This window comes from Taudactylus pleione, unplaced genomic scaffold (genome assembly GCF_031769625.1).
Source record: "Taudactylus pleione unplaced genomic scaffold, aTauple2 ptg000166l, whole genome shotgun sequence".
Classification (NCBI taxonomy): Eukaryota; Metazoa; Chordata; class Amphibia; order Anura; family Myobatrachidae; genus Taudactylus; species Taudactylus pleione.
The window spans coordinates 2,158,720-2,185,173 of NW_028284568.1; positions in this window are offsets into that span (position 1 = coordinate 2,158,720).

Sequence of the window (26,454 nt, forward strand, 5' to 3'; positions counted from 1 at the left end):
TAATGTCATTTCATGCTGATAGTAACCAAATAACACATGCAAAATAATTGGTGCACAGATACTTTCTGACAGGACTTTGGGTCAGTGCCAATGCCCCCTACAGCATGCGCCAGCAGCAGCAATGGGCATCCACGAAACGCTCAGTAATGGCGACATTTAGTGTTAGACATAATGTGCGTGTAAACATTCAGTCACATCTGAATGAAGCTTCACACATAGCAACAAACAATACTCCTTGGCGCAGTGTACGTAACAAATCATTAAGATCCATATACCGACCATGGGGATGTATCATTCTGTATACCGACCATGGGGATGTATCATTCCGTATACCGACCATGGGGGTGTATCAAGCCATATACCGGCCATGGGGATGTATCATTCCGTATATCGACCATGGGGATGTATCATTCCGTATATCGACCATGGGGATGTATCATTCAGTATACCGACAATGGGGATGTATCATTCAGTATACCGACCATGGGGATGTATCATTCCGTAAACTGACCATGGGGATGTTTTATTCCATATACTGACCATGGGGATGTTTCTTTCCATATACTGACCAGGGCATGTATCATTCCATATACTGACCATAGGGATGTATCATTCAGTATACCTACCATGGGGATGTATCATTCCGTATACCGACCATGCAGATTTATTACTGGGGATGAATCATTCCGTATAACAACCATGGGGATGTATCATTGCGAATACCGACCATGGGGATGTATCATTCTGTATACCAACCATGGGGATATATCATTCTGTATGCCGACCATGGTGATGTATCATTCTGTATACCAACCATGTGGATGTATCACACTGTAAATCAACAATGGGGATGTGTCATACTGTATACCAACAGTGGGGATGTATCATTCTGTATACCAACAGTGGGGCTGTATCATTCTGTATACCAACATTGGGGATGTATCATTCCGTATAAAAACCATGGTGATGTATCATTCCGAATACCGACCATGGGGATGTATCATTTCATATACCGTCCATGGGGATGTATCTTTCTGTATACAGACCATAGGGATGTATCATTCTGTATACCAACCATGGGGATGTATCATTCCGTATACTGACCATGGGGATGTATCATTCCGTATACTGACCATTGGGATGTATCATTCCGTATACTGACAATGAGGATGTATCATTCCGTATACTGACCATGGGGATGTATCATTCCGTATACCGACCATGGGGATGTATCATTCCATATACCGACCATGCGGATTTATCATTAAGTATACCGACCATGGGGATGTTTCATTCAATATACCGACCATGGGGATGTATCATTAAGTATACCAACCATGGGGATGTATCATTAACTATACCGACCATGGAGATGTATCATTCTGTAAACCAACCATGGGGATGTATCATTCCGTATACTGACCTTGGGGACGTATCATTGGGGATGTATCATTCCGTATACCAACCATGGGGATGTATCATTTCGTATACCAACCATGGGGATGTATCATTGGGGATGTATCATTCCGTATACCATTCATGGGGATGTATCATTCTGTATACCGACCTTGGGGATGAATCATTCCGTATACCGACCATGGGGATGTATCATTCCGTATACCGACCATGGAGATACATCATTCCGTATACCGACCACGGGGATGTATCATTCCTTATACTGACCATCAGGATTTATCATTTCGTATACACACCAGGGGGGTGTATCATTCTGCATGTCGACCATGGGGATATATCATTCTGTATACCGACCATGGGGATGTATCATTCTGTATACCGACCATGGGGATGTATCATTACATATACCGACCATGGGGGTGTATTATTCTGTATGCCTACCATGGGGATGTATAATTCCATTTACCGATCATGGGGGTGTATCATTCTGTATACCGACCATGGGGATGTTTCATTCTGTATAACGCCCATGGGGATGTATCATTCCGTATACCGACCATTGGGATGTATCATTCACTATATTGACCATCGGGCTGTATCTTTCCTTATATACACTATTGGGATGTGTATACTGAACATGAGTATGTATCATTCTGTATACCGACCATGGGGATCTATCATTCCGTATACCGACCATCAGGATGTTTTAAACTTATTATCGACCATGGGTATTTATCATTCTGTATACTGAACATGGGGATGTTTCATTCCGTATACCGACCATAACGATGTATCATTCCGTATACCGACCAAGGGGATGTATCATTATGTATACCGACCATGGGGATATATCAATCCTTATACTGACCTTCGGGATTTATCATTCCGAACAAACACCATGGGGCTATATCATTCCATATACCGACCCTGGGGGTTTATTATTCCGTATACCGACCAAGGGGAAGTATCATTCCGTAAACCGACATTGGGGATGTTTCATTCCGTATACCGACCATGGGGATGTATCATTCCATATACCGACCATGGGGATGTATCATTGGGGATGTATAATTCCGTATACCGACCATGGGGATGTATCATTTCATATACCGACCATGTGGGTTTATTATTCCGTATACCGACCACGGGGATGTATCATTCCGTAAATCGACCATTGGGATGTATCATTCCGTATACCGACCATGGGGATGCATCATTATTCCGTAAACCGACCATGGGGATGTACGGTCCATGGGGATGTAGCATTCCGTATACCGACAATGGGGATGTATCATTCCGTATACAAACCATCGGGATGTTTCATTCCATATACTGACCATGGGGATGTATCATTCCGTATACCAACCATAGGGATGTATCATTCCATATACCGACCGTGGGGATGAATCATTACGTATACCGGCCATAGGGATGTATCATTCCGTATACATACCATGGGGATGTATCATTCTGTAAACCGACAATGCAGATTTATTACTGGGGATGAATCATTCCGTATAACCATTAGGATGTAACATTCCGAATACCATCCAAATGGTTGGTATCATTCCGAATACCGACCAGGGGGATGTATCAATCAGTAAACCAACCATGGGGATGTATCATTCCATATACCGACCATTGGGGTTTATTATTCCGTATACCGACCACGGGGAAGTATCATTCCGTAAACTGACCATGGGGATGTATGATTCCGTATACCGACCATGGGAATGCATCATTATTCCGTATACCGACGATGGGGATGTACGGTCCATGGGGATGTATGTATTGGACATGTATCATTCCGTATACCGACCATGGGGATGTATCATTCCGTATACCAACCATCAGGATGTTTCATTCCATATACTGACCATGGAGATGTATCATTCCGTATACCGGCCATAGGGATGTATCATTCTGTATACATACCATGGGGATGTATCATTCCGTATACCGACAATGCAGATTTATTACTCGGGTGAATCATTCCGTATAACCATTAGGATGTAACATTCCGAATACCATCCCCATGGTTGGTATGATTCCGAAAACCGACCATGGGGATGTATCATTTCATATAACTACCATGGGCATGTATCATTCTGTATACCAACCATGCGGATGTATCATTCTGTATACCAACAATTGGGATGTATCATTCCGTATACCAACAATGGAGATGTATCATTCCGTATACCGACCATGGGGATGTATCATTCTGTATTCTGACCATCAGGATGTAAAATTCTGTATACCGACCATGGGGATGTATCATTCCGTATACACACCATGGGGATGTATCATTCCATATACCGACCATGGGTATGTATCATTAAGTATACCGACTATGGGGATGTATCATTCCATATACCGACAATGGGGATGTTTCATTCAATCTACCGACCATGGGGATGTATCATTAAGTATACCGACTATGGGGATGTATCATTCCGTATACCGACCATGGGGATGTATCATTCTGTATTCTGACCATCAGGATGTAAAATTCTGTATACCTACCATGGGGATGTATCATTCCGTATACACACCATGGGGATGTATCATTCCATATACCGACCATGGGGATGTATCATTAAGTATACAGACTATGGGGATGTATCATTCCATATACCGACAATGGGGATGTTTCATTCAATCTACCGACCATGGGGATGTATCATTAAGTATACCGACTATGGGGATGTATCATTCCGTATACCGACCATGGGGATGTTTCATTCCGTATACAGACCATGGGGACGTATCATTGGGGATTTATCATTCCATATACCAACCATGGGGATGTATCATTCTTTATACCAATCTTAGGGATGTATCACTCTGTATACTGACTATAGGGATGTATCATTCTGTATACCGACCATGGGGATGTATCATTATGTATTCCGACCTTGGGGATGTATCATTGGGGATGTATCATTCCATATACCAACCATGGGGATGTACGGACCATGGGGATGTATCATTTCGTATACCATTCATGGGGATGTATCATTCTGAAAACTGACCTTGGGGATGTATCATTCCGTATACCGACCATGGGGATGTATCATTCCGTATACCAACCATGAGGATGTATCATTCCATATACCGCCCATGGGGATATATCATTCCGTATACAGACAAAGGGGATGTACAGACCATGGGGATGTATCATTGGGGATGTGTCATTCCGTATACCAACCATGGGGATGTATCATTCCGTATACTGACCAGGGGATGTTTCATTCCGTATACCGACCATGGTTATGTATCATTCCGTATACCGACCATATAGATGTATCATTACGTATACCAACCATGGGGATGTATGATTATTCCGCATACCAACCAAGGGGATGTACAGACTATGGGGATGTATGATTGGGGATGTGTCATACCGTATACCAACCATGGGGATGTATCATTCCGTATACCGACCATGGGGATGTTTCATTCCGTATACCGACCATAACGATGTATCATTCCATATACCGACCATGGGGATGTATCATTACATATACCGACCATGGGGATGTATCATTCCTTATAATGACCTTTGGGATTTATCATTCCGTATAAACACCATGTGGGTATATCATTCTGTATACCAACCATGGGGATGTATCATTCCGTATACCGACCATGGGGATGTATCGTTCCGTATACGGACCATGGGGATGTATCATTCCAGATACCATCCGTGGGGATGTATCATTCTGAATACCGACCATGGGGATGTATCATTATTCCATATACCAACCATGGGGATGTACTGACCATGGGGATGTATCATTAGGGATTTATAATTCCGTATATCGACCATGGGGATCTATCATTCCGTATACCGACCATAGGAATGTATCATTCCATATACCGACCATGGAGATGTATCTTTCTGCATGCAGACCATGTGGATTTATTATTGGGGATGTATCATTCCGTATAACAACCATGGGGATGTATCATTCCGTATACCGACTATGGGCATGTATCATACTGTATACCAACCATGGGGATGTATCATTCTGTATACCGACCATGGGGATGTATCATTCCGTATACCGACCATGGGGATGTATCATTCTCTATACCGACCATAGGGATGTATCATTCTGTATACCGACCATAGGGATGTATAATTCCGTATACTGACCATGGGGATGTATAATTCCATATAAACACCATGGAGATGTATCATTCTCTATACTGACCATGGAGATGTATCATTTTGTATACTGACCATGGGAATGTATCATTTCGTATACCGCCCATGGGGATGTTTCATTCCGTATACCGACCATGGGGATGTATTATTAAGCATACCCACAATGGGGATATATCATTCCGTATTCTGATGATGGGGATGTATCATCCGTATACACACCATGAGGATGTATCATTCCGTATACTGACCATGGGGATGTATCATTCCGTATACTGACCATGGGGATGTATCATTCCGTACAATGACCATGGGGATGTTTCATTCCATATACAGACCATGGGGACGTATCATTGGGGATGTATCATTCCGTATACCAACCATGGGGATGTATCATTCCATATACCAACCCTAGGGATGTATCACTCTGTATACTGACTATAGGGATGTGTCATTCTATATACTGACCATGGGGATGTATCATTCCGTATACCGACCATGGTGATGTATCATTCCGTATACCGACCATGGGGATGTATCATTCCGTATACCGACCATGGGGATGTATCATTCTGTATACCGACCATAGGGATGTATCATTCTGTGTACCGACCATAGGGATGTATCATTCCGTATAAACACCATGGGGATGTATCATTCCGTATACTGACCATGGAGATGTATCAATCTGTATACTGACCAAGGGGCTGTATCATTTCGTATAACGCCCATGGGGATGTATCATTTTGTATACAGACCATGGGGATGTATCATTCCGTATAAATACCATGGGGATGTATCATTCCGTATACTGACCATGGGGATGTATCATTCTGTAAACCTACCATAGACATGTATCATTCCATATACCGACCATGGGGATGTTTCATTCCATATACCGACCATGGGGATGTATCAATAAGTATACCGACCATGGGGATGTCTCATTCCGTATACCGACAATGGGGATGTATCATTCCGTATAGCGACCATGGGGACGTATCATTGGGGATGTGTCATTCCATATACCAACGATGGGGATGTATCATTCCGTATACCAACCCTAGGGTTGTATCACTGTGTATACTGACAATAGTGATGTATCATTCTGTATACCGACCATGTTGGTGTTTCATTCTGTATTCCGACCATGGGGATCTGTTATTCCGTATATCGACCATGAGGATGTGTCTTTCTGTATACCGACCATGGGGATGTATCATTCTGTATACCGACCATGGGGATGTATCTTTGGGGATGTATCATTCCGTATACCAACCATGGGGATGTACGGAACATGGGGATGTATCATTGGGGATGTATCATTCCGTATACCATTCATGAGGATATATCATTCTGTATACCTACCTTCGGGATGTATCATTCCGTATACCGACCATGGGGATATATCATTCCATACACCGACGATGAGAATGTATCATTCCGTATAGTGACCATAGGGATGTATCATTCTGTATACCAACCATGGGCATGTATCATTCTGTATACCAACCATGGGGATGTATCATTCTGTAGACCAACAATGAGGATGTATCATTCTGTATATCGACCATGGGTATGTGTCATTCTGTATATCGACCATGGGGATGTGTCATTCTATATAACAACCATGGGGATGTATCATTCCGTATAACGACCCTAGGGATGTATCACTCTGTATACTGACTATAGTGATATATCATTCTGTATACCAACCATGGGGATGTGTCATTCTATATAACAACCATGGGGGTGTATCATTCCGTATAGCGACCCTAGGGATGTATCACTCTGTATACTGACTATAGTGATATATCATTCTGTATACCAACCATGGGGATGTATCATTCTTTATACTGACCGTGGGTATGTGTCATTCCGTATATTGACCATGGGGATGTGTCATTCTGTATAACGACCATGGGGATGTTTCATTCCGTATACCGACCATGGGGATGTATCATTGGGGATGTATCATTCCGTATACCAACCATGGGGATGTGCGGACAATGGGGATGTATCATTGGGGATGTATCATTCCGTATATCATTCATGGAGATGTATCATTCTTTATACCGACCTTGGGGATGTATCATTCCGTATACCGACCATGGGGATATATCATTCCGTATTCCGATGATTTGGATGTATCATTCCGTATAGTGACCATAGGGATATATCATTCTGTATGCCGACCATGGGCATGTATCATTCTGTATACCAACCATGGGGATGTATCATTTTGTATACCAACCATGAGAATGTATAATTCTGTATAACGTCCATGGTGATGTATCATTCTGTATACCAACAATGTGGATGTATCATTCCGTATACCGACGATGGGGATGTATCATTCTGTATACCGATCATGGTGATGTATTATTCCGTATACCAACCATGGGGATGTATCGTTCCGTATACGACCATGGGGATGTATCATTCTGTATACCGTCCATATAGATGGATCATTCTGTACACCGACCATAGGGATGTATCATTCTGTATACCAACCATGGGGATGTATAATTCGTATAAACACCATGTAGATGTATCATTCCGTATATTGACCATGGCGATATATCATTCTGTATACTAACCGTGGGGATGTATAATTTCATATACCGACAAGGGTATGTAACATTCCGTATACTGACCATGGGGATGTTTCATTCCATATACCGACCATGGGGGTTTATTATTCCATATACCGACCATGGGGATGTATCATTCTGTATACCGACCATGTTGATGTTTCATTCCATATACTGACCATTGGGATGTATCATTATGTATACCAAAAATATTAATGTATCATTCCGTTTACCAACCATGGGGATGTATCATTCCGTATACCGACCATGCTGATTTATGATTGGGGATGTATCATTCCATATAACAACCATGGGGATGTATGATTCCGTATAGTGACCATAGGGATGTATCATTCCTTATATTGACCATGGGCATGTATCATTCTGTATATCAACCATGGGGATGTATCATTCTGTATACCAACCATGGTAATGTATAATTCTGTATAACGACCATGGTGATGTATCATTCTGTATACCAACCATCTGGATTTATAATTCTGTATACCAACAATGTAGATGTATCATTCTGTATACCGAACATGGTGATGTATCATTCCCTATACTGACCATGGGGATGTATTATTCCGTATACCGACCATGGGGATATATCATTCTGCAAACCGACCATTGGGATGTATCATTCTGTATACCGACCATGGGGATTTATCATTCCGATTAAACACCATGGGGATGTATCATTCCGTATACTGACCATGGAGATGTATCATTCTGTTTACTGACCATGGGAATGTATAATTTCGTATACCGCCCATGGGGATGTATCATTCCGTATACCGTCCATGGGGATGTTTCATTGCATACACTGACCATGGGGATGTATCATTAAGTATACTGACCATGGGAATGTATCAGCCCGTATACCGACCATGGGGATGTATCAATCTGTATACCAACCATATGGATGAATCATTCCATATACCAACCATGGGGGTTCATTATTCCATATACCGACCATGGGGATGTATCATTATTCTGTATACCAACCATGGGGATGTACGGACCATGGGGATGTATCATTGGGGATGTAATATTCTATATACCGACCATGGGGATGTATCATTCTGTATACCCACCATGGGGATGTTTCATTTCGTATACCAACCATAATGATGTATCATTCCGTATACCGACCATGGGGATGTATCATTAGGTATACCAACCATGGGGATGTATCATTCCTTATACTGACCTTCGGGATTTATCATTCTATATAAACACCATGGGGTTGTATTATTCTGTATACCAACCATGGGGATGTATCATTCCGTATACAGACCATGGGGATGTATCATTCCGTATACTGACCATGGGCATGTATCATTCCATATACTTACCATGGGGATGTATCATTTCGTATTCCAACCTGGGGGATGTATCATTCCGTATACCGACCATGGGGATGTATCATTCTGTAAACTGACCATGGGGATGTATCATTTCATATACCGAACATGGGAGCTAATTATTCCGTATACCGTCCATGGGGATGTATCATTCCATATACCGACCACACCGATGTATCATTTCGTTTACCGACCATGGGGATGTATCATTACATATACCGACCATGGGGATGTATCTTTCCGTATACCGACCATGGGGATGTATCATTCTGAATACCGACCATGGGGATGTATCATTATTCAATATACCAACCATGGGGATGTACGGACCATGGGGATGTATCATTGGGGATGTATCATTCCGTATACCGACCATGGGGATGTATCATTCCGTATACCAACCATAGGGATGTATAATTCCGTATACCGAGCATTTGGATGTATCATTCCTTATACCAACCATGGGGGTGTATCATTCCATATTCCGGCCATGCGAATGTATCATTCCGTACACCGACCATGGGGATGTATCATTCCGTATACCGACCATGTTGATGTTTCATTCCATATACTGACCATGGGGATGTATCATTCTATATACCAAAAATAGGAATGTATCATTCCGTACACAGACCATGGGGATGTATCATTCCGTATACCGACGATGGGGATGTATCATTCCGTATAGTGACTATAGGGATGTATCCTTCCGTATATTGACCATGGGCATGTATCATTCTGTATACCCACCATGGGGATGTATCATTCTGTATACCAACCATGGGAATGTGTAATTCTGTATAACGACCATGGTGATGTATCATTCTGTATACCAACCATGTGGATGTATAATTCTGTATACCAATAATGGAGATGTATCATTCTGTATACTGACCATGATGATGTATCATTCCGTATACTGACCATGGGGATGTATTATTCCGTATACCGACCATGGGGATGTATCAATCTGCAAACCGACCATGGGGATGTATTATTCCATTTACCGGCCATGTGAGTTTATTATTCCATATACCGACCATGGGGATCTATCATTCCGTAAACCAACCATGGGCATGTTTCATTCCGTATACCGACCATGGGGATGTATCATTTTGTATACCGACCATGGGGATGTATCATTCCGTATACCGACCATGGGGATGTATCATTCCGTATACCGACCATGGGGATGTATCATTCTGAATACAGACCATGGGGATGTATCATTCCATATACCGACCATGGGGATGTATCATTCCTTATACTGACCATCAGGATTTATCATTCCGTATACACACCATGGGAGTGTATCATTCTGTATGCCGACCATAGGGATGTGTCATTCCATATACCGACCATGGGGATTTATCATTCTGTATACCGACCATGGGAGTGTATTATTCTGTATACCGAACATGGGGATGTATCATTCCGTTTACCGACCATGGGGGTGTATCATTCTGTATACCGACCATGGGGATGTTTCCTTCTGTATAACGACCATGGGGATGTATCGTTCCATACACCGACCATTGGGATGCATCATTCCGTATACTGACAATGGGGATGTATCTTTCTGTATACTGACCATGGGGCTCTGTCATTCCATATACTGACCTTCGGGATGTATTCAACTTTATATCGACCATAAGTATTTATAATTCTGTATACTGACCATTGGGATGTCTCATTCTGTATAGCGACCATAATGATGTATCATTCCGTATACTGACCATGGGGATGTATCATTACGTATACCGACCATGAGGATGTATCATTCCTTTAACTGACCTTTTGGATTTATCATTCCGTACAAGCACTATGTGGGTGTATCATTCTGTATACCAACCATGGGGATGTATCATTCCGTATACCGACAAAGGGTATGTATCATTCCGTATACCGACCATGGGAATGTTTCATTCCATGTACCGAGCATGTGATGCATCATTCCGTATACCGACAATGGGGATGTATCAATCCGTATACCAAGCATGGGGATGTATCATTCCATATACCGACCATGGCAGTTTATTATTCTGTATACCGACAATGGGGATGTATCATTCTGTATACCGATCATGGGGATGTATCATTCCATATACCGACTATGGGGATGTATCATTATTCCGTATAGCAAACATGGGGATGTTCGGTCCATGGGGATGTATCATTGGGGATGTATCATTCTGTATACCCACTATGGGGATGTAACATTCCGTATACAGACCAAGGGGATGTTTCATTCCGTTTACCGACCATAACGATGTATCAATCTGTATACCGACCATGAGGATGTATCATTATGTATACCGACCATGGGGATGTATCATTCTGTATACTGACCATGGGCAAGTATCATTCCATATACCGACCATGGGGATGTATCATTCTGCATACCGACCTTGTGGATGTATTATTCCATATACAGACCATGGGGGTTTATTATTCCGAATACCGACCATGGGGATGTATCATTCCGTTAACCAACCATGGGGATGTTTCATTCCGTATACCAACCATGGGGATGTATCATTTTGTATACTGACCAAAGGGATGTATCATTCCGTATACAGACCATGGGGAGGTATCATTCCGTATACCGAACATGGGGATGTATCATTCCGTATACCGACCATGGGGATGTATCATTCCTTATACTGACCATCAGGATTCATCATTCCGTATACACACCATGGGGGTGTTTTATTCTGTATGTCGACCATGGGGATGTATCATTCCATATACCGACCATGGGGATGTATCATTCCATATACCGACCATGGGGATTTATTATTCTGTATACCGACCATGGGGGTGTATTATTCTGTATACCAACCATGGGGATGTATCATTCCGTTTACCGACCATGGGGATGTTTCCTTCTGTATAATGACGATGGGGATGTATCGTTCCATATAACGACTATGGGAATGTATCATTCCTTATATACACCATGGGGATGTGTATACTGACAATGGGGATGTATCATTCTGTATACCGACCATGGTGATCTATCATTCCATATACCGACCAACGGGATGTATTAAACTTTTTATCAACCATGGGTATTTATCATTATGTGTACTGACCATGGGGATGTTTCATTCCGTATAGCGACCATAGTGATGTATCATTCCGTATACCAACCGATGGGGATGTATCATTACGTATACCGACCATGGGGATGTATCATTGCTTTAACTGACCTTTGGGATTTTTCTTTCCGTACAAACAACATAGGGATGTATCTTTCCGTATACCGACCATGGGGATGTATCATTCCGTATACCGACCATGGGGATGTATCATTCCGTATACCGACCATAGGGATGTTTCATTCCGTATACCGACCATGGGAATGTATTATTTTGTATACCGACCATGGGGATGTATCAATCCGTACACCGACAATGGAGATGTATCAATCCGTATACCGACCATGGGGATGTATCATTCCGTATACTGACCATGGGCATGTATCATTCCATATACTTACCATGGGGATGTATCATTTCGTATTCCAACCTGGGGGATGTATCATTCCGTATACCGACCATGGGGATGTATCATTCTGTAAACTGACCATGGGGATGTATCATTTCATATACCGAACATGGGAGCTTATTATTCCGTATACCGTCCATGGGGATGTATCATTCCATATACCGACCACACCGATGTATCATTTCGTTTACCGACCATGGGGATGTATCATTACATATACCGACCATGGGGATGTATCTTTCCGTATACCGACCATGGGGATGTATCATTCTGAATACCGACCATGGGGATGTATCATTATTCCATATACCAACCATGGGGATGTACGGACCATGGGGATGTATCATTGGGGATGTATCATTCCGTATACCGACCATGGGGATGTATCATTCCGTATACCAACCATAGGGATGTATAATTCCGTATACCGAGCATTTGGATGTATCATTCCTTATACCAACCATGGGGGTGTATCATTCCATATTCCGGCCATGCGAATGTATCATTCCGTACACCGACCATGGGGATGTATCATTCCGTATACCGACCATGTTGATGTTTCATTCCATATACTGACCATGGGGATGTATCATTCTATATACCAAAAATAGGAATGTATCATTCCGTACACAGACCATGGGGATGTATCATTCCGTATACCGACGATGGGGATGTATCATTCCGTATAGTGACTATAGGGATGTATCCTTCCGTATATTGACCATGGGCATGTATCATTCTGTATACCCACCATGGGGATGTATCATTCTGTATACCAACCATGGGAATGTGTAATTCTGTATAACGACCATGGTGATGTATCATTCTGTATACCAACCATGTGGATGTATAATTCTGTATACCAATAATGGAGATGTATCATTCTGTATACTGACCATGATGATGTATCATTCCGTATACTGACCATGGGGATGTATTATTCCGTATACCGACCATGGGGATGTATCAATCTGCAAACCGACCATGGGGATGTATTATTCCATTTACCGGCCATGTGGGTTTATTATTCCATATACCGACCATGGGGATCTATCATTCCGTAAACCAACCATGGGCATGTTTCATTCCGTATACCGACCATGGGGATGTATCATGTTGTATACCGACCATGGGGATGTATCATTCCGTATACCGACCATGGGGATGTATCATTCCGTATACCGACCATGGGGATGTATCATTCCGTATACCGACCATGGGGATGTATCATTCCATATACCGACCATGGGGATGTATCATTCCTTATACTGACCATCAGGATTTATCATTCCGTATACACACCATGGGAGTGTATCATTCTGTATGCCGACCATAGGGATGTGTCATTCCATATACCGACCATGGGGATTTATCATTCTGTATACCGACCATGGGAGTGTATTATTCTGTATACCGAACATGGGGATGTATCATTCCGTTTACCGACCATGGGGGTGTATCATTCTGTATACCGACCATGGGGATGTTTCCTTCTGTATAACGACCATGGGGATGTATCGTTCCATACACCGACCATTGGGATGCATCATTCCGTATACTGACAATGGGGATGTATCTTTCTGTATACTGACCATGGGGCTCTGTCATTCCATATACTGACCTTCGGGATGTATTCAACTTTATATCGACCATAAGTATTTATAATTCTGTATACTGACCATTGGGATGTCTCATTCTGTATAGCGACCATAATGATGTATCATTCCGTATACTGACCATGGGGATGTATCATTACGTATACCGACCATGAGGATGTATCATTCCTTTAACTGATCTTTTGGATTTATCATTCCGTACAAGCACTATGTGGGTGTATCATTCTGTATACCAACCATGGGGATGTATCATTCCGTATACCGACAAAGGGTATGTATCATTCCGTATACCGACCATGGGAATGTTTCATTCCATGTACCGAGCATGTGATGCATCATTCCGTATACCGACAATGGAGATGTATCAATCCGTATACCAAGCATGGGGATGTATCATTCCATATACCGACCATGGCAGTTTATTATTCTGTATACCGACAATGGGGATGTATCATTCTGTATACCGATCATGGGGATGTATCATTCCATATACCGACTATGGGGATGTATCATTATTCCGTATAGCAAACATGGGGATGTTCGGTCCATGGGGATGTATCATTGGGGATGTATCATTCTGTATACCCACTATGGGGATGTAACATTCCGTATACCGACCAAGGGGATGTTTCATTCCGTTTACCGACCATAACGATGTATCAATCTGTATACCGACCATGAGGATGTATCATTATGTATACCGACCATGGGGATGTATCATTCTGTATACTGACCATGGGCAAGTATCATTCCATATACCGACCATGGGGATGTATCATTCTGCAAACAGACCTTGTGGATGTATTATTCCATATACAGACCATGGGGGTTTATTATTCCGAATACCGACCATGGGGATGTATCATTCCGTTAACCAACCATGGGGATGTTTCATTCCGTATACCAACCATGGGGATGTATCATTTTGTATACCGACCAAAGGGATGTATCATTCCGTATACAGACCATGTGGAGGTATCATTCCGTATACCGAACATGGGGATGTATCATTCCGTATACCGACCATGGGGATGTATCATTCCTTATACTGACCATCAGGATTCATCATTCCGTATACACACCATGGGGGTGTTTTATTCTGTATGTCGACCATGGGGATGTATCATTCCATATACCGACCATGGGGATGTATCATTCCATATACCGACCATGGGGATTTATTATTCTGTATACCGACCATGGGGGTGTATTATTCTGTATACCAACCATGGGGATGTATCATTCCGTTTACCGACCATGGGGATGTTTCCTTCTGTATAATGACGATGGGGATGTATCGTTCCATATAACGACTATGGGAATGTATCATTCCTTATATACACCATGGGGATGTGTATACTGACAATGGGGATGTATCATTCTGTATACCGACCATGGTGATCTATCATTCCATATACCGACCAACGGGATGTATTAAACTTTTTATCAACCATGGGTATTTATCATTATGTGTACTGACCATGGGGATGTTTCATTCCGTATAGCGACCATAGTGATGTATCATTCCGTATACCAACCGATGGGGATGTATCATTACGTATACCGACCATGGGGATGTATCATTCCTTTAACTGACCTTTGGGATTTTTCTTTCCGTACAAACAACATAGGGATGTATCTTTCCGTATACCGACCATGGGGATGTATCATTCCGTATACCGACCATGGGGATGTATCATTCCGTATACCGACCATAGGGATGTTTCATTCCGTATACCGACCATGGGAATGTATTATTTTGTATACCGACCATGGGGATGTATCAATCCGTACACCGACAATGGAGATGTATCAATCCGTATACCGACCATGGAGATGTATCATTCCATTTACCAACCATGGCGGTTTATTATTCCGTACACCGACCATGGGGAAGTATCATTGCGTATACCGACCATGGGGGTGTATCATTCTTTATACCGACCAAGGGGATGTTTCCTTCTGTATAACGACCGTGGGGATGTATCGTTCCATATACCGACCATGGGGATGCATCATTCCGTATACCGACCATGGGGATGTATCATTCCGCATACCGACCATTGGGATATATCAATCCATATACCAAACATGGGGGTTTATTATTCCGTATACCGACCATGGGGATGTATCATTCCTTATACCGACCACAGCAATGTGTCATTCTGTATACCGACCATGGGGATGTATCATTCCGTATACCGACCATGGGGATGTATCATTCCGTATACCGACCATAGGGTTGTATCATTCCGAATACCGACCATGTGGATGTATGATTATTCTGTATACCAACCATGGGGATGAACGGACCATGGGGATGTATCTTTGGGGATGTATCATTCCGTTTATCGACTATGGGGATGTTTCATTCCGTATACCTGCCATAGAGATGTATCATTCCGTATTCCGAACATAGGGATGTATCATTCCGTACACCAACCATGGGGATGTATCATTCCATATACCGACCATGGGGATGTATCATTCCGTATACCGACCATGGGGATGTATCTTTCCATTTACCGACCATTGCGATGTTTCATTCCATATACCAACCATGGGGATGTATCATTCTGTATACCGACCATTGGGATGTTTCATTCCGTATACCGACCATGGGGATGTATCATTCCGTATACCGACCATAGGGATGTATCATTCCGTATACAGACCATGGGGATGTATCATTCCGTATACCGACGATACAGATTTATTATTGGGGATGTATCATTCCGTATAACAACCATGGCGATGTATCATTCTGTATACCGACCATGCAGATGTATCATTCTGTATACCGACCATGCAGATGTATCATTCCGTTAACCAACCATGGGGATGTTTCATTCCGTATACCAACCATGGGGATGTATCATTTTGTATACTGACCAAAGGGATGTATCATTCCGTATACAGACCATGGGGAGGTATCATTCCGTATACCGAACATGGGGATGTATCATTCCGTATACCGACCATGGGGATGTATCATTCCTTATACTGACCATCAGGATTCATCATTCCGTATACACACCATGGGGGTGTTTTATTCTGTATGTCGACCATGGGGATGTATCATTCCATATACCGACCATGGGGATGTATCATTCCATATACCGACCATGGGGATTTATTATTCTGTATACCGACCATGGGGGTGTATTATTCTGTATACCAACCATGGGGATGTATCATTCCGTTTACCGACCATGGGGATGTTTCCTTCTGTATAATGACGATGGGGATGTATCGTTCCATATAACGACTATGGGAATGTATCATTCCTTATATACACCATGGGGATGTGTATACTGACAATGGGGATGTATCATTCTGTATACCGACCATGGTGATCTATCATTCCATATACCGACCAACGGGATGTATTAAACTTTTTATCAACCATGGGTATTTATCATTATGTGTACTGACCATGGGGATGTTTCATTCCGTATAGCGACCATAGTGATGTATCATTCCGTATACCAACCGATGGGGATGTATCATTACGTATACCGACCATGGGGATGTATCATTGCTTTAACTGACCTTTGGGATTTTTCTTTCCGTACAAACAACATAGGGATGTATCTTTCCGTATACCGAACATGGGGATGTATCATTCCGTATACCGACCATGGGGATGTATCATTCCGTATACCGACCATAGGGATGTTTCATTCCGTATACCGACCATGGGAATGTATTATTTTGTATACCGACCATGGGGATGTATCAATCCGTACACCGACAATGGAGATGTATCAATCCGTATACCGACCATGGGGATGTATCATTCCGTATACTGACCATGGGCATGTATCATTCCATATACTTACCATGGGGATGTATCATTTCGTATTCCAACCTGGGGGATGTATCATTCCGTATACCGACCATGGGGATGTATCATTCTGTAAACTGACCATGGGGATGTATCATTTCATATACCGAACATGGGAGCTTATTATTCCGTATACCGTCCATGGGGATGTATCATTCCATATACCGACCACACCGATGTATCATTTCGTTTACCGACCATGGAGATGTATCATTACATATACCGACCATGGGGATGTATCTTTCCGTATACCGACCATGGGGATGTATCATTCTGAATACCGACCATGGGGATGTATCATTATTCCATATACCAACCATGGGGATGTACGGACCATGGGGATGTATCATTGGGGATGTATCATTCCGTATACCGACCATGGGGATGTATCATTCCGTATACCAACCATAGGGATGTATAATTCCGTATACCGAGCATTTGGATGTATCATTCCTTATACCAACCATGGGGGTGTATCATTCCATATTCCGGCCATGCGAATGTATCATTCCGTACACCGACCATGGGGATGTATCATTCCGTATACCGACCATGTTGATGTTTCATTCCATATACTGACCATGGGGATGTATCATTCTATATACCAAAAATAGGAATGTATCATTCCGTACACAGACCATGGGGATGTATCATTCCGTATACCGACGATGGGGATGTATCATTCCGTATAGTGACTATAGGGATGTATCCTTCCGTATATTGACCATGGGCATGTATCATTCTGTATACCCACCATGGGGATGTATCATTCTGTATACCAACCATGGGAATGTGTAATTCTGTATAACGACCATGGTGATGTATCATTCTGTATACCAACCATGTGGATGTATAATTCTGTAAACCAATAATGGAGATGTATCATTCTGTATACTGACCATGATGATGTATCATTCCGTATACTGACCATGGGGATGTATTATTCCGTATACCGACCATGGGGATGTATCAATCTGCAAACCGACCATGGGGATGTATTATTCCATTTACCGGCCATGTGGGTTTATTATTCCATATACCGACCATGGGGATCTATCATTCCGTAAACCAACCATGGGCATGTTTCATTCCGTATACCGACCATGGGGATGTATCATTCCGTATACCGACCATGGGGATGTATCATTCCGTATACCGACCATGGGGATGTATCATTCCGTATACCGACCATGGGGATGTATCATTCCATATACCGACCATGGGGATGTATCATTCCTTATACTGACCATCAGGATTTATCATTCCGTATACACACCATGGGAGTGTATCATTCTGTATGCCGACCATAGGGATGTGTCATTCCATATACCGACCATGGGGATTTATCATTCTGTATACCGACCATGGGAGTGTATTATTCTGTATACCGAACATGGGGATGTATCATTCCGTTTACCGACCATGGGGGTGTATCATTCTGTATACCGACCATGGGGATGTTTCCTTCTGTATAACGACCATGGGGATGTATCGTTCCATACACCGACCATTGGGATGCATCATTCCGTATACTGACAATGGGGATGTATCTTTCTGTATACTGACCATGGGGCTCTGTCATTCCATATACTGACCTTCGGGATGTATTCAACTTTATATCGACCATAAGTATTTATAATTCTGTATACTGACCATTGGGATGTCTCATTCTGTATAGCGACCATAATGATGTATCATTCCGTATACTGACCATGGGGATGTATCATTACGTATACCGACCATGAGGATGTATCATTCCTTTAACTGACCTTTTGGATTTATCATTCCGTACAAGCACTATGTGGGTGTATCATTCTGTATACCAACCATGGGGATGTATCATTCCGTATACCGACAAAGGGGATGTATCATTCCGTATACCGACCATGGGAATGTTTCATTCCATGTACCGAGCATGTGATGCATCATTCCGTATACCGACAATGGGGATGTATCAATCCGTATACCAAGCATGGGGATGTATCATTCCATATACCGACCATGGCAGTTTATTATTCTGTATACCGACAATGGGGATGTATCATTCTGTATACCGATCATGGGGATGTATCATTCCATATACCGACTATGGGGATGTATCATTATTCCGTATAGCAAACATGGGGATGTTCGGTCCATGGGGATGTATCATTGGGGATGTATCATTCTGTATACCCACTATGGGGATGTAACATTCCGTATACCGACCAAGGGGATGTTTCATTCCGTTTACCGACCATAACGATGTATCAATCTGTATACCGACCATGAGGATGTATCATTATGTATACCGACCATGGGGATGTATCATTCTGTATACTGACCATGGGCAAGTATCATTCCATATACCGACCATGGGGATGTATCATTCTGCAAACAGACCTTGTGGATGTATTATTCCATATACAGACCATGGGGGTTTATTATTCCGAATACCGACCATGGGGATGTATCATTCCGTTAACCAACCATGGGGATGTTTCATTCCGTATACCAACCATGGGGATGTATCATTTTGTATACCGACCAAAGGGATGTATCATTCCGTATACAGACCATGTGGAGGTATCATTCCGTATACCGAACATGGGGATGTATCATTCCGTATACCGACCATGGGGATGTATCATTCCTTATACTGACCATCAGGATTCATCATTCCGTATACACACCATGGGGGTGTTTTATTCTGTATGTCGACCATGGGGATGTATCATTCCATATACCGACCATGGGGATGTATCATTCCATATACCGACCATAGGGATTTATTATTCTGTATACCGACCATGGGGGTGTATTATTCTGTATACCAACCATGGGGATGTATCATTCCGTTTACCGACCATGGGGATGTTTCCTTCTGTATAATGACGATGGGGATGTATCGTTCCATATAACGACTATGGGAATGTATCATTCCTTATATACACCATGGGGATGTGTATACTGACAATGGGGATGTATCATTCTGTATACCGACCATGGTGATCTATCATTCCATATACCGACCAACGGGATGTATTAAACTTTTTATCAACCATGGGTATTTATCATTATGTGTACTGACCATGGGGATGTTTCATTCCGTATAGCGACCATAGTGATGTATCATTCCGTATACCAACCGATGGGGATGTATCATTACGTATACCGACCATGGGGATGTATCATTCCTTTAACTGACCTTTGGGATTTTTCTTTCCGTACAAACAACATAGGGATGTATCTTTCCGTATACCGACCATGGGGATGTATCATTCCGTATACCGACCATGGGGATGTATCATTCCGTATACCGACCATAGGGATGTTTCATTCCGTATACCGACCATGGGAATGTATTATTTTGTATACCGACCATGGGGATGTATCAATCTGTACACCGACAATGGAGATGTATCAATCCGTATACCGACCATGGAGATGTATCATTCCATTTACCAACCATGGCGGTTTATTATTCCGTACACCGACCATGGGGATGTATCATTGCGTATACCGACCATGGGGGTGTATCATTCTGTATACCGACCAAGGGGATGTTTCCTTCTGTATAACGACCGTGGGGATGTATCGTTCCATATACCGACCATGGGGATGCATCATTCCGTATACCGACCATGGGGATGTATCATTCCGCATACCGACCATTGGGATATATCAATCCATATACCAAACATGGGGGTTTATTATTCCGTATACCGACCATGGGGATGTATCATTCCTTATACCGACCACAGCAATGTGTCATTCTGTATACCGACCATGGGGATGTATCATTCCGTATACCGACCATGGGGATGTATCATTCCGTATACCGACCATAGGGTTGTATCATTCCGAATACCGACCATGGGGATGTATGATTATTCTGTATACCAACCATGTGGATGAACGGACCATGGGGATGTATCTTTGGGGATGTATCATTCCGTTTATCGACTATGGGGATGTTTCATTCCGTATACCTGCCATAGAGATGTATCATTCCGTATTCCGAACATAGGGATGTATCATTCCGTACACCAACCATGGGGATGTATCATTCCATATACCGACCATGGGGATGTATCATTCCGTATACCGACCATGGGGATGTATCTTTCCATTTACCGACCATTGCGATGTTTCATTCCATATACCAACCATGGGGATGTATCATTCTGTATACCGACCATTGGGATGTTTCATTCCGTATACCGACCATGGGGATGTATCATTCCGTATACCGACCATAGGGATGTATCATTCCGTATACAGACCATGGGGATGTATCATTCCGTATACCGACGATACAGATTTATTATTGGGGATGTATCATTCCGTATAACAACCATGGGGATGTATCATTCTGTATACCGACCATGCAGATGTATCATTCTGTATACCAACCATGAGGATGTATCATTCTGTATATCAACAATGGTGATGAATCATTCTGTATACCGACCATGGGGATGTATCATTCTAAATACTGACCATGGGGATGTATCATTCTGTATACTGAACATGTGGATGTATGAGTGGGGATGTATCATTCCAAATACCAACCATGTGGATGTATGGACCATGTGGATGTATATTGGTGATGTATGATTCCGTTTTCCATTCATTGGGATGTATCATTCTGTATACTGACCATGGGAGTGTATTATTCTGTATACCGACCATGGAAATTTATCATTCCGTTTACCGACCATGGGGGTGTATCATTCTGTATACCGACCATGGGGATGTTTCCTTCTGTATAATGACCGTGGGGATGTATCGTTCCATATACCGACCATGGGGATGCATCATTCCGTATACTGACCATCGGGATGTATCATTCCTTACATACTCCATGGGGATGTGTATACTGATAATGGGGATGTATCATTCTGTATTCTGACCATGGGGATCTATCATTCCATATACCGACCATCGGGATGTATTAAACTTTATATCTACCATGGGTATTTATCATTCTGTAAACTGACCATGGGGATGTTTCATTCCATATAGCAACCATAACGATGTATCATTCTGTATACCGACCATGGGGATTTTTCATTCCGTATAACGACCATTGGGATGTATGATTCCATATACCAAACATGGGGGTTTATTATTCCATATGTACCAACCATGGGGATGTATCATTCCATATACCGACCACAGCGATGTGTCATTCCGTATACCGACCATGGGGATGTATCATTCCGTATACCGACCATGGGGATGTATCATTCCATATATCGACCATAGGGTTGTATCATTCTGAATACCGACCATGGGGATGTATCATTATTCCGTATACCAACCATGGGGATGTACGGACAACGGGGATGTATCATTGGGGATGTATCATTCCGTTTACCGACCATGGGGATGTATCATTCTGTATACCTGCCATAGGGAAGTATCATTCCGTATACTGAACATAGGGATGTATCATTCCGTATACCGACCATGGGGGTGTATCAGTCCATATTCCGGCCATGGGGATGTATCATTCTGTATACCGACCACGAGGATGTATCATTCCGTATACCGACCATGGGGATGTATCATTCTGTATACCCACCATGGGGATGTATCATTCCTTATACCGACCATGGGGATGTTTCATTCCCTATACTGACCATGGGGATGTATCATTCCGTATACCAACCATAGGGATGTATCATTCCGTATACCGACCATGGGGATGTATCGTTCCATATACCGACCATGCAGATTTATTATTGGGGATGTATCATTCCGTATAACAACCATGGGGATGTATCATTCTGTATACCGACCATGGGCATGTAACATTCTGTATACCAACCATGGGGATGTATTATTCTGAATAGCAACCATGGGGATGTATCAATCTGTATACCGACCATGGTGATGTATTATTTTGTATACCAACCATGTGGATGTATTATTCTGTATACCAACAATGGGGATGTCTCATTCTGTATACCGACCATGTTGATGTATCATTCCGTATAACGACCATGGGGATGTATCATTACGTATACCGACCATGGGGATGTATCATTTTGTATACCGACCATAGGGATGTATCATTCTGTATACCAACCATGGGTATGTATCATTCCGTATACTTACCATGGGGATGTATCATTCCGTATACTGTCGAAGCTGGATTATTGGCTGAGACAAGATCAGTTTAAAATTGAATCGCAGCGACACCATTTTGCGACTGGCCGCAAGACGCCATTTTGCGAAATGGCCGCCTAAGCGCCATTTTAGATAAACTCACATTTTAGTACATGTGGCGATAATACCATTAGCATCATGCGAATGCATCTGTGACCTTTACCATAAGTTATGGCGATTCACTAAAAGCCTTTCATTACTTTACGTATTATAAAGGATATATTCCAGAAATGGCTTTACAATATTGCATTAAGCAAGTGGCCAGGTGATAACTGGCTTGTGTAGATAAGCTTCCTGCATAGTGTTTGCCCACTATGGGTGGTCTGGCTAGAATAAATAAGCAGACTTCCTGCAATGACATGATTTCGGGGGCTGGAGTGTCACCTTGGGTCTGTCTCTTGTAGTTGGGATATTTTGCATTTTCACACAAGAGACCGACAGAGTTATCTGTCCTTTGAACACAGGAAAGGTGGGAGGGCCTGTTGACAGGACATGTAGAACTATCTAGAAAATGTTAGAGACAAATGCACTCATCTTCATACACACATTAAATATGTCTTTATATCAAACCCCGAATACTCACACATTTCATATTCACACATAAGGTTCAATAAGCTTCAAAATGTATGATTTAAGTTGGTTAAGTTAGTTTAAATGCTGAGAAATAAAGGTATTTGATAACTAAGGCCCTCATTCAGAGCCGTACGCTCTGAGCAGAGCGCACGCTCTGAATGAGGGCCGCCCTCCATAAAAAAGGAGCGTCCTCCTGGACGCTCATATAGCTGTGGGTCACCACCCACAGCCTATACGAGCGTGCAGTTTGATGGCCGCGATGGTCGTGACCATCACGACCATCGAAACTGCGAGCCGGAGCCTGCGGTTGAGGTTTTCAACCGCAAGCCCCGGAGTGATTTTGGCTCTATCAGAGCCAAAATCACTCCCACTGACATCACTAGTGTTGTCAGTGGGCCGGCTTCTGACGGGAGGCGTTCACGTGGGAACGCCCCTGTCATGGAGGCACGCCCCCGGCACACCCACCAAAGGGGGCGTGCTGTCAATCAACATCAACAGCTCGCCCCCTTTGATCAGACACAACGAGCAAAGGACTTTCCTTCGCTTGTCGCGTCTGGCGCATGCGCACGACGGAGCTCACTCCGTCGTGCGCATGCTCAGTGCAGACCATTGACCCACTTGCGAGCGGACAGCCGCTTGTGAGTGGGTCTGAATCAGGGCCTAAGGTATTATACATGATTAGCAAGTTTGGTTTTGTTCTGATGTGTACGCTTTTTACAGCATTCTGGTGTTATCGGTGGAGAGATCGCATCATGCAAACAAGTTATGGATCGCAGAACTTACAAGCAGCAAAATGTTTAAATGTTACAGAGCGTGTTACTAGAAAGATTCATCTGTTGTTAGAGGCGGGGAGAGTCTATTTGAACCAGCCTGTTAAATGTGCTGTAACATATGCTTCTCCTCTGGGAACCAATGACATCAGCAAGAAACTTCCCCATTGTCCTGTTTTAGTCTGGGGGGGATAAATATGTGTGCCCGGATACTGGGTTTTTAGTCCATGCTGAATGCTGTATGAACTGAAGGTCTCTTACTGATGCCAATCTCCGTGTCCGGAGGCGCAGCGTATGTATACTGTACTTGGGTCTGTATTATTTCCTTTTACGCCTAAATTGTGTATGTATCAATTGCGAGTAACTGACTGTACTTTTACTTGAATAATACTTTGTGCTTTGGAACCACATGTTCTGAGTCTGGAGTCTCTATT